Genomic DNA, 14312 nt, shown 5'->3' on the forward strand with positions numbered 1-14312 from the left:
AACCTTTTTCAACCATCTATCCAACACTTAAAAGATTATGCTTCAAACCTTCAACATATAGGACATCATCAGTATTATGCTTACGATCAAAGGAAATAGAACCTCTATTATGCATCACACATGCTTTGTCATCTCCAAATCTCACTATTCCACCATCATACCTTTCTATATTCACAAATTTTCTTTTATCACCAGTCATATTATGTGAACAACTGTTGTCAATCACCCATTCATCTTTCTCTTCAACTTTAGCAACTAAAGCTTTCTCCTCAATAGTGCAACTTATGGAATCAACAGGCATTGGTCCATCTTATTTGATAGCAATAAAAACAACTTCATCTCCTTTTGATTCTTCATCTATAACACCTTCATCGACATCATAGTAGAATTTCTTCTGATGCTTATACTTTTGGTTAGACTTGTAAGGCTTATCATACTTCTCATGCTTCTCATATCTATCATTCTTACCATGCTTATCAAATTTATCATGCCTATCATATTTATCCATTCTCTCTGGGCACCTAGAAGCAAAATTTCCAACCTTATTGCAAGAGAAACATTTAAAAGGCAATTTTCCATCATACTTACCAGCTCCCTTAGGCAATCTTCGAGAAATCAATGCTTCAAGCTCATCCAATTCTCTTTCTTTCTCTTCCATTTCTCTTTTCTCTCTTTCATATCTGGATATTCTGCATTCTTCGGGATCATATTTCTATTTTTCAGATACATATGCTCTAAAAGTTATCTCGGACTTACCATGTGATTCACCAAACTTGCTCATCTTAAATGCAGCAATCTTTCCAACCAACATATCTCTTGTCATAGTATTCACACTTTGGATCTCATCAATAGCATCTACCTTATGTTTGTAAGCAGGAGGCAAAGATCTCAGTACCTTAGCAACAATTTCATCTTCTTCAAGGGTTCCACTAGAACATCTGATACCTAGGACAAGGTCATTCACCTTAGCCATGAAAGTGTTTATGTTCCCATCTTATCCCATCTTCAACATCTCATACTTTCCTTTCAAACTCTGCAACTTAGTAACTTTGACTTGTTTATCTCTTTCATACAGGTTTCAATCTTCTCCTAGATCTCATGTGCAATCTAAAGTCCCATTACATTTGTCATCTCTGAATCAGTCAGGGAACTCAGCAATGCTTCCTTTTCTCTAATGTTATTTTTAGCTTCATTGATCTCATCAGCAGTAATCGGTCCATTCGAAGGAACAAAATATGCATTCTTTGTAATCTTCCAGTAATCTTCTCCAAGACATCTCAAGTGCACTTCCATCTGGTTCTTCCATATAGCATAGTTACCACCATCAAATCTCGGACTCTCCATCTTAAAGATAACACTTCCACTTCCAGTTTCCATCTCGGATCTCCTCAAGCGGTTAAGCTTCTTCCAAAGGATCTAGATTTGATACCAATTGTTGGTAACAACAATTAAGGAAAACTGAGAGGGGGGGGTTGAATCAGTTTTCACCCGATCTACAAACTTAACCACAAAAAATAAATCTAATAAACTGCATAAATAACAAAGATAAGAAAATTGAGAACACGACACACATCAACAAGATTTTGACATGGAAAACCCGGTTAAGGAAAAAACCATGGTGGAAACCCACCCACAATAAGATGATACTTTCCATGCACACTTCCTAGAGCTCACTACTCAAAAGATGATAACCTAGAAGGCTACAATCCTCAGGGAAGTCTCACTGACTTACAACAAGATTCAGACTACAATATAAAAGGAATGAATTGAAAGAATAACATCTCCAAATGCCTAATGATAGTTCCAGTTAAGCACAATGTCTGCTCTGCAACACCAATAACTGATCAATCACAATGTTGATGGATGAATCACTTGTTCATACATACACCACTCTCTAATAATGCAGACACAACCATGATACCTAAATTACATGACAATATCACCTATATATACAAATCATCAACCTTGACAACAAGGTCAGCTAAACCCTCAACTCACAATTACAAAACTACATCACACCATACAAAGATCGACCACCGAACCATTATAATGATATACATGACATAACATGGTCCTAAACCAAATTCCCAAATTCTCATCACCACCGGAAATCGTGCCAAGATCAAGCGCAACAAGCTACACCACCAGGAAAACCGCATAACACGAAGAACATCTTCGGTTCAGAAAAATCATCAAGAACACGCACAACAATCAATGTGGATCACCAAAAAAAATAGGACATACTTAGGAAACACCATCAAGCACATTAGAATCATCAGTAATAGTTTCACCAGCACCACTTAACCAAATCTTCATTGATCAACATCTGAACCTCAAGAACACTTAAACAACAACAATTGTCACGAAGAAAAGATAACTTGCAGAGCACCAAATCATGAACCATCTAAAATGAAGATACACAAGATCATCCCAAACAATCTTCCAAAATCTCAGCTCAAGATCTGATCACACTGGAATATACCAGAGGAAATATTGAACTCTACAAAGCACTGATCAAATAAACAAACTGTAAAACCGGATCATATGTTATGATCAATTAAGCTTCCTGGATCACCAAAACCAATACAGAAGAATATAATGAAGCTAGAGATACTCCATACACCAAACCATGATCCCAATAAACCAATCTACAATAATTGGAGCAGGACAATGTTGACATCAATGACAACATATCCTAGCAGCAGTAATGTCCAACATTATACTCATTGATAAAGCCTTTGGGTTGGACCATGTAAACTTCTTCAAGATCACCATTTAAGAAAGAACTCTTGGCATCAATCTGATGAAGCCTCCATCCCTTCTACACAACTAAAGCACACACAAGTCAGATGGTTTTGAGCTTTTCAACGGGTGCAAAGGTCTCCTCATAATCAATGCACTCATATTGAGCATATCCCTTTGCAACAAGACATGCTTAATATTTTTCAACTAAATCATTTGGTTTATATTTTATTTTGAAAACTCATTTGCAGCCTATGGGTTTCTTTTCTACAAGAAAATTGACAAGCTCCCAAATTTCATTCTTCATCAAAGATTCATACTCAACATCCATGTCTTTCTTCCAATGTGGTTGTTTGAGGGCCTCACAAGTTGTATCAGGTTTAATAATTTTCACAATTTAACTCTTCAATTCTAGATTCACCTTATTTATTTCCTGACTTTGTGTCCTTACTCCTATGGAGAGGTTTGGAAGAGAACTTAGGTGGGAATCCTTGATGGTATTTTGAACCCATTTTGGATATAGACGTTGCTACTGTTCTAAAGAATTATTCTCCAAAGTACAAAGATCAACAAACAATACCCCTTCCAACTCACCTTCATCTTCTTGATAAGAAGAGTCCTCAATCACATCATCTGACTATGAGAGAATTATATGGGAAGAGGGTGAATCTTCATTACATGGTAGGGAGTCAAAAGATGACTCATCACAAACCACATCTTGGCTCTCATAAATAGTATGTATCGTAGGATCCATGAGATGATAAACTTTTGATTTTAGACTGTAACACAAAAAGATGCACTTGAATTTATTGGAATCAAGTTTCTTCCTTCCGTAAGCTAGAACATACATATATATGTAGTACAACCAAATACTCTAAGATGAGAAATTGATGGTTTATAACCACTCCATACCTCTTCTAGTGTCTTATCCTATAAAATCTTGGTGGGAGCACTATTGAATAGATACACAACTATCTCGAGTGCTTCTACCCAAAATTGATCCTCCAGCTTGGCTATAACAAGCATGCACTGAGCCATTTCCATGACAGTTCAATTGAATTTATTTGCAATAACATTTTATTGAGTTGTATAAGTGATAGTCAAATGATTTTTTAATGTCATGACACTTCAAAAACTCCAAAGATACCTTAGAAGTGAGTTCCCCCCTCAATCTGAGCAGAAGAGGAGAAGAGGCTTGCCAAACTTCCATACAACTTGATGGTAGAAGTCTTGAAAGTAGGGAAAGGATTCACTATTCCTCGTAATAAAATACACCCAAGCTTTGTGAGAGAAGTCATCCACAAATAGCTAGAAGTATATTTGTTCTTCAAAAGAGGCAAGCAATGGTTTGCACATAATAGTATGTACAACTGCAAGATGCTCAATGGTGTGGTAGGTGTTGGGCTTGAATAGTGATGACTTTTGCATGTAAGACATTCAAAACACATAGGAAAAGAAGGGGGAAGATGAGTAAAACCTCTTACCATCTCCTTGGAATTGAGATAATGGAGGGAGTGGGCAGAAAGATGACCATTGTTGGAAACTTCAGTTGTGATGTCAAATTAATATCAAACTTGTTCAATTGTGTAGATGTAGTATATGGTCCGAAAATGAGTGTTCACATGTTGTGATTTTGTCTGGTGATGATATTGAGTAAGTATGAGGTATTTTTAGAAGGCTACAATAGTGGAAGTTACAATATGCAGGAAACAATAATTAATGTCCTTGTACAAGAATATTTTGCATTCCTCCAGTTCTTGATGATGATGGATTGTGATTCTACATATAATCTCTACACTCTATGGATGTTGCACTATCATGCTTTGAGATCTATAGTTGATCAAATGATAAAGCTGGTTGTGGTGATTTACTAACAGTGAGGTTGTCTATCAAGACTAGTCAGGAGAATGCTCTGCATTGATCCACTATGTTGATTCAATTTTTGTGGTTTGGAGTTATAGTTCATGTAGTGCTCCATTTTTTATTTCTTGTGTTGTTTTGATCAACAAGTAAATTTATGTTGCTCGGTGTTTGGCTTTGTCTATTGTGTCAATCTCTAGCTGACCTAGTTGATTTATCTTATTTGGATCATGCTCATTTGGTCTAGATATACTTTAGGGATTGAGTTAAAATATTGAAGGATCTCATAGTGGAATGTACAAATTTCAATTGATTAGTTTTCTTTGGGTGATGTGTGTGGGTCAATTGGTTAACGTGCTTCATTATTTTTCTACACCTTAAGTTTGATGCAGATTTTGGAGGAAGTGTTAACATGTGTTGTTTTTTAGAACTCACTTAGGAAGATGTAGTGTGATATATTTGGGTCCTCTTTATCTCCTAGAGTGGAAAACATTATGTGATTTTGGCCAAGAGTCCAACCTTATGTAATTTATGTATATTATGGTTATGGCCAACCTAGTTGATGGTTTCAATGTATAACCTTGTATAAAGGGAAGTGCAAATGTGTGAATTGGAATGTGGATTGTTGTGAATTATATGTGAATAATATGCAAGCATTTGCAAAGAAGTAGAAGTGTGGATTTTAGTTTGGGATCAGTGTTGATGTTCATAACTTCAGTTTGATAGTGTTTTGAGACTATAAATATAGTGAGATGTGTTTGTCATGATCTTGTTTTCTTGACAAAGTGGTCCAAGGATAGTTTCATGATCTGGAATCTATATTGTTCATTTCAATTCATTATTTTCTTGTACCTATCAAAAGACAATAAGTCATTTGCAAGCTTGTGCAATCCTTGTACCTTGCATTGAGATTGTGTCTCAATAATGTAAGTCCCGTATATCTTGCCCTAAGGTTGTGTGCCTTAGTTTTCAAAGTCCAATCAAGTGCAGTGAGCTTCCTTGGCCTTGAGCTTAAAACATTATAATTATTTATTTATATTATGAGTTTGATTCTCACTATGGTTTTTCCCTTCTTGTGCTTTCCATGTAAATATGGTGTTCTTGTGTGTGGTGTGCTTTGTGGCTTCATGTTTCATAATTGAAGAGATAAGTTAATTGTGATTTGAAGTGTAAAAGATTAAAACTAAATTTTTCTAAGGTCCATATTGACTCACCCCCCTCTTAGTCATGTGGTGTGTTCAACAACCATATATATAAAGTTGGAGAGTAGTGGACTTGACCATAGAGGAACAAAGAGAAACTATAGACGAGGATATAAGATGAAGAGAAAACAAGTGGGCCTTTCTAAAACCTCTAGCAATGACCATGACATCTTGGGAGATGAGATAGGATTTGACACCATTCTTGACTTGAAACTCCATCTTAAGCTTATGATTCAAAAGTTGACTGACAGACAAGAGATTGGTTGTCAAACCTAGAACATAGAGTGCACCTAAGTGAGAGAAAAGATTCTTGTTCCAAGAGGGATGGTTACAATACCAATTCTTTTTACCATATATGCTTTATCATTTTCTATATTAGATCTTATTACTTGTGGGTTGAGTAGTCAAAGTATTAAACAATTTATTACCAATCATATAGTTGTTGGCACCAGATTCAATCAACCAAACATCTCTCGAGGGTTGAGAAATTTGGGAGATAAGAACTAAATTCTGGTTGACACCACAATTTGTAATATCTAGATCTTTGTCAAATGCCCCATCAAAGGCATCATCCTATTGGGAAGCAACATTTCCTTTATGCCTTCTTTGAAAAGGACAGCCTCTTGACTATAAGAAATGACTGTGACCAGAAGGGCCTTCCTTACTTGAATCTCCTTGTGTAAGCTCATTATACCAACAAAATCTATATCATGTGTGTTAGCATGGAAAATGTGACACCATCAATTTTCCTCCAACGGCTTTTGTTGTTGTTATGGTTTCTTTAATAAGGGGCCCTTTTGAGACTGTATACCTGAAATGAGGGTTATCCAATCAACAGCATAGACAAGAAAGTATACCAATGAAACATAAGAAAATAAAGATCTAAATGACAATACAAGTTAATCGTCCATCTCCTAAGATTGTTCCATTGTTCTCTATCTCCAAGGATCCTTCAAACCAAGATAGCTCTCAGATTATATTCAAGCACTTGATCTCTAGGATGACTACCCAAAGAAAGAGGGATAGATGATAAAAGATCTAAATGCAATTTGCAACTAAGATCTTAGCATGATATTGATATGAAACTAGCTATGATATGGTTCAAGATGATGAGATTAGGATGATATTTAAACTAGCATGAAAATGGTATTAAGATGATATACTACTAACATGATGTGCTTATGATATGTTAATTAACTCCTACAATGCTCCTAATGACTAATCTTGCAAAGAGGAAGCAAATAAGACTCCTTGATAACCTTCACACAAGAATTAGCTATAGCTTGGATGCAATAACTTTTGATTGAAATAACTTGGGGATCTAGATTATGAAGAAATGGGAGCTATTTATAGAATAAATGGTCAATTGGATGGCCAAGATTGAATTGGCTTAAGAAGGGCTAGGATTGAATGATTTTCAATCCATGTGAGATTTCAACCCAATCTCATGTTGACAAGTGTCGGCATGAGATTGCTTGAGAGGAGAGGGAAGAAACATTAAATGTTGGAGTAGACATGGTGGTCAATCCCATGTGGGAAAGGTTATTAGATAAAACTATTATCCAAGGATAAAGACTTTGTCCAATAGACAAACTCTTGTGTAAAGGTTAGTGTGTTTGAGAAGTGAGGTCTTGTAAGAGCAGTAAATATTTTTTGAACACTTTGGAGGTTAACTTGTTTGAAGGGAGAAAACCCTTAATGGCTTATGTAAGTGCCTTTAATGGTTATTGAAGACTTTGGGGGTTTGAGAACTGACTTATTTCTACTTAGGAATGTGACAATGTTTAGGATAGGATTTAATTTAATTAAGTGGGATTTAGGAGGTTCTAGAAGAATGATTAGGATGCAAGTTGATCTTCTAGGAGGATGCAAGTGGGAGAAATAAGGATTTTTAATTAAAATAAAATGATTTACTTCAATTAATGTGTGCAACTTGCATTTGTAGGGAAACACAAGTGGGAGGGTAATTTATAAATAAATATTGATTTATTTATATTAGAAGATTAATTTAATTAAATTTAAATTCAATTAAATGTGGAAAGGGGATTTAATCAAATAAATAGGATTTATTCAATTAACAAAAGAAAGGTTAATTAATCAAATATTAAATTTGATTAATAGCTTAATAGAATAAAGGAGACATTAATTAAATCTTAAATTAATTAATAGTTGAACAAATGATAATTAAACAAATAAAATTCATTTAATTAAGTGGACAGAAATAGGTGTCTACATAGACTTCTATCCTCGCTGCTTTCTAGAGACTGGTGCTTTTTCTTCAAGATCATCTTGTAAAGACTAAATGGCCTCTTCTTGTTTAAGTAGATTCACCAAATCTTTAAAGGACAACTTTTGTTTGGTAATATTAAATATTGTGAAAAACATCCAATATTTGGAAGGAAGAGCTCTCAAGGCAATTAGAACAAGCAATTTGTCTTCCACCATCTCACCAAGTGCAAGAAGCTCTGCTCGAAGTGTGGACACATGACACAAGAAGTCCTCAACTTTCTCACCAGCTTGCATATTAAGTGTATGAATATTGGACTGAAAACAAAGAATTTTGTTTCATTCTTCACCTTGTAGATGTTGGAGAGGGCATCCTAGGCCACCTTCAATGTTGTTGCATCTTGAACATGTGGTTGGACCTCATTGGAATTGTTGAGGGTGATTAACATCAAAGCTTTTGATTCCACCTTGTTAAACTTCTTTTGTTCATCAACATCATTGAGACATATTGTGACAGTATTAACAATCTCCCTTAACCCTTCAAACTATAGAAAATTGTGCACATCTTGATCTTCCAAGCAGCATAATGAGCCCCTTTTTGAAAATTGTGAAAAAAAAAATATTTTTGAAACAAACATGCTCACACCAAAAGAAAATGCACTTCAACAAAGAAATATCTTTATTACTAGTATGATGATATTCACACTTATATTGGGACAAACACGTCCTTTTAAGGATGAAGAGAATCATTAAGGTGAGTGTGATAGGCTTCTGTTGTGAGATAGGGATACTTATGTGGGTATTCTACCTCATCTTCATCATCAGCATCATAGCCCTCTACAAGCTACACACTTATTTTCCTTGCTTAACAGTGTATATCGAAAATGAAATACTCCAACAAACCTTGTCGAATAAGCTCATCCAATTGTAGATTGCTAGTGTTTTGGAGAGCATCTAACAAAGAAAAATAAAATTTTGTGCTGTCAGGAACTGTATGTTGAGCCCCGTGATTATTGACGACACCTCGGGGATCATCTGGTAAGTGTGGCATTCAAAGGATTTTGGAATCTACAACTACTTAGCTCATGAAAAGAATTCTCCATTTGTTTTCCTTCTATGAAAAATGATAGGGCAAGCAACCATACACCCCCTAATAGAAAACAAAAATATGTTAAGACTTGCACCAAGTTGGCTTTTCTCTTATTCCATCTGGTGGGCATTTTCTACAAGCACATCGATCATAGACACATAGATCACAAGCTCGTTGAACAGAAACTGGATGAGACTAATGCTACGCCTCTTTTCACTTTCCCATAGTCGTCTGCAGGCTCGTTTTCTCCTATTATTCTCCCATAGCCATCTACGGGCTCTGATACTAGATCAGAACACATAGAAGAAGGTAGAAATCAAACTGATGTATTATATTACCACATGCTAGAGAATAAATAAAAGTATATATTGGTAGAAAGTCCATACCATTGAGCAACGGCAGAATAGAGTTCAGGAATGGATATAACAGAACAGACAGAACAATGTAGTAACAGGACAATTACGCTAACAAAATGTGGTCATGAAATTGATATGAATGAGTTAAGGAAACTTGCTATGAAATGGATCTGTGTATAAATGAATTTACGAATATATTCCTATTTTTTCTTTATGCATGTTTGGCCTTAGGGTTTATTCTTCTACCGTTCTATTTCAACTATGATATTCGAATTGGTTTCGTATTTCATTTTAGATCTCAAATTATTTTATACTTTTGTTCCTTTTGTTCATTAAAGATTTATAACCCAATATTGTTCCAAACAAATAACAAATAAATTTAAACTAATAATAGATCAAACAAACCAAACAAATAATAGATTTATCTAAATTAGGGTTTCTTTAATAATAAAATATAACAAGAAGAAGAAAGGAAAATGAACTTTTTGGATACTCCACGTGACATTTTCACAAAATCCTAGGGTGATGTGGTAGTACTTAGGTGAAGACTATATAGGAGCAGGGTTCGGTTTTAGGTTGATTCGTCATAGGCTCTCAATTCAAGATACAACTTGTTACTCTCAAATGAAAAAATAAATGTCATTTGAGAGTTATAAAATTTTCAAAAAAAATTAAAATAATGCCTTCATTCAAAGGCCCCATTTGAATGAAGGCATTATTTAATTAATAAAATATTCAAAAATAGACACTTGAATGAAGTTTACATGAAAAGCATTTTTGATTGAAGGGTTTCTTTGAATGAAGGGTCGAAAAGTCTATTCATACAAAGGTATACCTATTGACTAGGAAAATGGTTAGAAACAAGCATGATATCATAAAGCCACCACAAAAGCAAGTATCATGAACAAACTAAACCTAATCAAACCGATAAAGCAATCAAGACAAATTGCAAAACAAAATAAATAACATTGAATTCACACTGAAATCAAACCATCACATTCCCTTGATGTCACTTCATCCTTTCTTCTTTCTCCTCTAATGTGATGTTGCTCTTAAATAGGTGCATGCACAAGTGTCATAAGCAAGGGTGATTTGACAGCATGACCTCGAGGATAATCAAAGGATCATGGTTATCAAGACAAGAATGTGAGATCAATTTATAGAATTCGAAGATCAAATGGATGGACAAGATCAATTTCGATCAAAGGACAAGATTGAATGAGAGATTGAGTTAAGTAAAATAAAATAGGAAAGGTGTCATTTCCAAGTGAAGAGTGAAATGGAAGGTTAGTGAAGTTAAGTGAAGCGAATCAGCAAAGTGGAAGAGATAAGGAGAGTTAGAATTAGAGACCAAAATGGAGGTGGATTTAATAAATTTCATTTATTAATTCATTCCAAATCTAATAATTAGCCAATTAATTATTCATTTAATTGTGACAAGGAAATTAGGGATAAATAAATCATAAATTTATTTATCTAAAGAGGGACATGTTAGCAGAAAGAGGGGTATAATGATTAAATGATTATTAAATATAAGAGGGAATTAGGTCAAATTAATGCCAAAGTATAGAGATTGGGTCAAATTGATAAGAATTGGACCAAATTGATAGGAAATGGGCCAAATTGTTATGAATTGGGCCAAATTGATAGGAAATGGGTCAAATTGACGCCAAGGGACAAAAATTGGATTGAAATGATATCAAAGGATAAGAATTGGGTCACCGAAAGAATTGTTTAATTAGGTGGTCAAGAAGGGTAATTTGGGCTAGACTGATAGGAAATTGATGAGAAATGATTAAATCGGAGAACATAAGAATGACAGAACATCAACGAATGGTGAAGACCAAACGCATGATAAGAATACATGTTAAAAAGGGAGACATGGGCATTTAACCATTTTATACTGTCTAAAATACTTTCATTCAAAGGTGTTTGCCAAAAAAATCTAGCAACCTCAAATTTTTGTTTAGGGGCGGATTTGTAACCAATTTATGTGGGTTCACCCTAATATAATCATATCATCATAAGCATGATCAGTCACTAAATCTAACATCTATAACTAACTACAGTGATAAGAATGTAATATCATGATGAAAATGCTATAACTCTATCAAAGGGTGCACCACGTGGATGTCAATACAAAAGAATGTTAATACACATAATCAAATATAATATATACAACATCAACAAAGTTTAAAAACCATGAACATAAAGTGGACCATAATAATTATAGTTTTATTGAATCAAGAATAAATTCAATAGAACCTAGTTTTATTGAGCTTCATCCATCTTTTGGCACCACTTCAAGTCCTATCCTTTCCCCTTTGTCCCAAGTATTAGAGCTAAATTCATACTTTCAATTTTTTCCCAAATATATAGCTTCCTAAAATCCACTATTCTTAATTTGTATATATACTCAACAATGCAAGATCGTGAGATCTATAGATTTATTAAATTATATATATTTATATAGGTATCTATAGAGTTCATCATCTTCAAAGGTTTTAAGGTTAAATAGAATCTAGTACGATCCCACCCCTAGTGCATGTAATATAATAAACGTATCTCTAGAAGAGAACCTAGGTGACAAGTATCATTTACAAATATTGATACACATGTATACATGTACATACCTTCAAGTGATACACACATACATGTACATTGTTCCTACATATAAGTTTTGGAATTAAATTTGTCAAAGCTCAAGACATAGATAGAGTTCAGATGCATCTTCAAAGGTTTCTAAGCTTGAATATTTAGTTCATGTTGATTTTTTTCTTTCAAAGCTAATCTAGCAAAATACTCAAGTCATAATTTTTAATATCTATGTTCACTCATAAGATCTCTTATATATAGATCTACAAACATATATATAAACTATGATTGACCTACATGTAGTAGTTTCTAAAGTAGTAAACTCACATTGTTAATCATGATCGAGTTAAGTTATATTTGTGTATATCATTAGTATATTTAGTGAATTAGCATTTTCTGAAGCTAGAGATCTCTAAGTGCTAAGTTGTGGTATTCAAGAGATGATAGGGTATCTTGTAGCTATCGAAAATTATGAAATATTATGATGGATATAACTTATTGTGAATCATTGAAGGATTTGAGTCTCGATAAACTCATAATCTACGACCATAATAAATTCTTGAACTAATTAATGTTCATATTAATAATGGGTACTAAATTGGGAGGTCCTCTGAAGTTTATGTGATTCTTATGTGGCCTTATTGGTTCATGTTGTGGTTAATCCAAAAGTATTTAATAATAATATGATTATGATACTTGATATTATCAACCATAATAATTGTTGTATGGTGATGATATTTCAATTGCTTCTTGTTTCCTTATGCTTTGATGCTATTGAGATTACCTTAAATATTGATTGTGCTAATATATATAATTTTTGGATATGAATATAATTTTGACAAGGTTAATAATTATTGGTATGAAGTTGGTTGTGATAATGAAACTTGATTTTTATTTTATAGACTTGATAAAAAGGTGTGTTAATGCTAATGGAGTAGTCGAGCCTGATCATAAGCCCAAGAGTGCAACTAGGTTCAAACCACAAGAATTAAATTCACAACAGCAAGAATTGAAACATCTTTTTTTAATACAATTTTGTTTATATGGAACACAAAATGTTTACAAATTTGGATTCAATGATCAACAATTCCTAGTTCTGGTTTGCACTTTAAGCAATCCCTCCAATGTCAACCGCTTTGATTTTATTTTTTTCCAATTCTCAATTTGGTCTCTCTATTATTTTCATTCTCTCACAGTTCTTTCTTCCAATTCCAACTTTCCCCCTTTCCAACTATTCATTTTGGTCTTTTATTGGTTGTGGTGGAAGTTCAATTGTCAACCGATCTAACTCATCACAACCAAGCCTGAACCAAATGATAAGACAAAGCATTATAGCCCCACTGATTTGGAATACTCTTTCATGTTCCTTCGGTGAGACTAGCTGATATTGATGAGAGTTGGCTTTTGATATCTCACCAACTCGTCAATGAAAGATGTGGTTAAAGGCAAGTAGGAACAAAGTCCATCGAAAATATTCAGGTAGAGTTGTTTTAAGTCTCCTTGATGGAGCAAGGGCTTGACCACAGATAATGAAATAAACCCATCGAGCTTACATGACCTCATCGGGAAGAGGTTCTCCAAGTCCTTCTTATCAAGAGATAATCGGTAAGAGAATGCCACATCAATGAGAGTTTTAACAAGTCACTACGACAACCTGGTAAGTGTTGAGCATTAGAAAAAAAACCATTGGAGAGACCTATGAACTTCAGGATGAGCTTAGAAGAGTCACTTCGATCAAATGATGACATCGACAAGAATACTCTAATCGATGAGAGTTCGGTGAAGTCTTACCGAGCAAACAAACACCTAGTGCCATCATGGTGTAGCCATAATCCAGAGGGTCCTCAAAGAGAACAGTCTAGATCATGCAAAAAGAGTAACACAATAGAAGAAAAAAAAAACATAGATAAAATGTTGATTCAAACATCTACAACATCATAGATTCACTATAAATCCACCGGCAACATCTAGTGTACATACAGGCTAACAGGCCTAAAACATCTTACATTCCAGATTGCAATCCATCCGGACCCCCAAGAGGTATCCAAATTACATAACATGAATTCATATTCATCCCATATTTTGGTACTCTCTTAAGGACCAATTATAACAATATAAATAGCATCCAAGACACATTTGGGTTGGCCACAAAATATCGCATTCTCCAAAGATAGGAAAATGAACGTTTAAGATAGGTCGGACCCAAAGCGTGAAGATCGCCTCCACCAAAGATAATAACAA

The sequence above is a fragment of the Cryptomeria japonica genome, chromosome 9, assembly GCF_030272615.1.
Source record: "Cryptomeria japonica chromosome 9, Sugi_1.0, whole genome shotgun sequence".
Classification (NCBI taxonomy): Eukaryota; Viridiplantae; Streptophyta; class Pinopsida; order Cupressales; family Cupressaceae; genus Cryptomeria; species Cryptomeria japonica.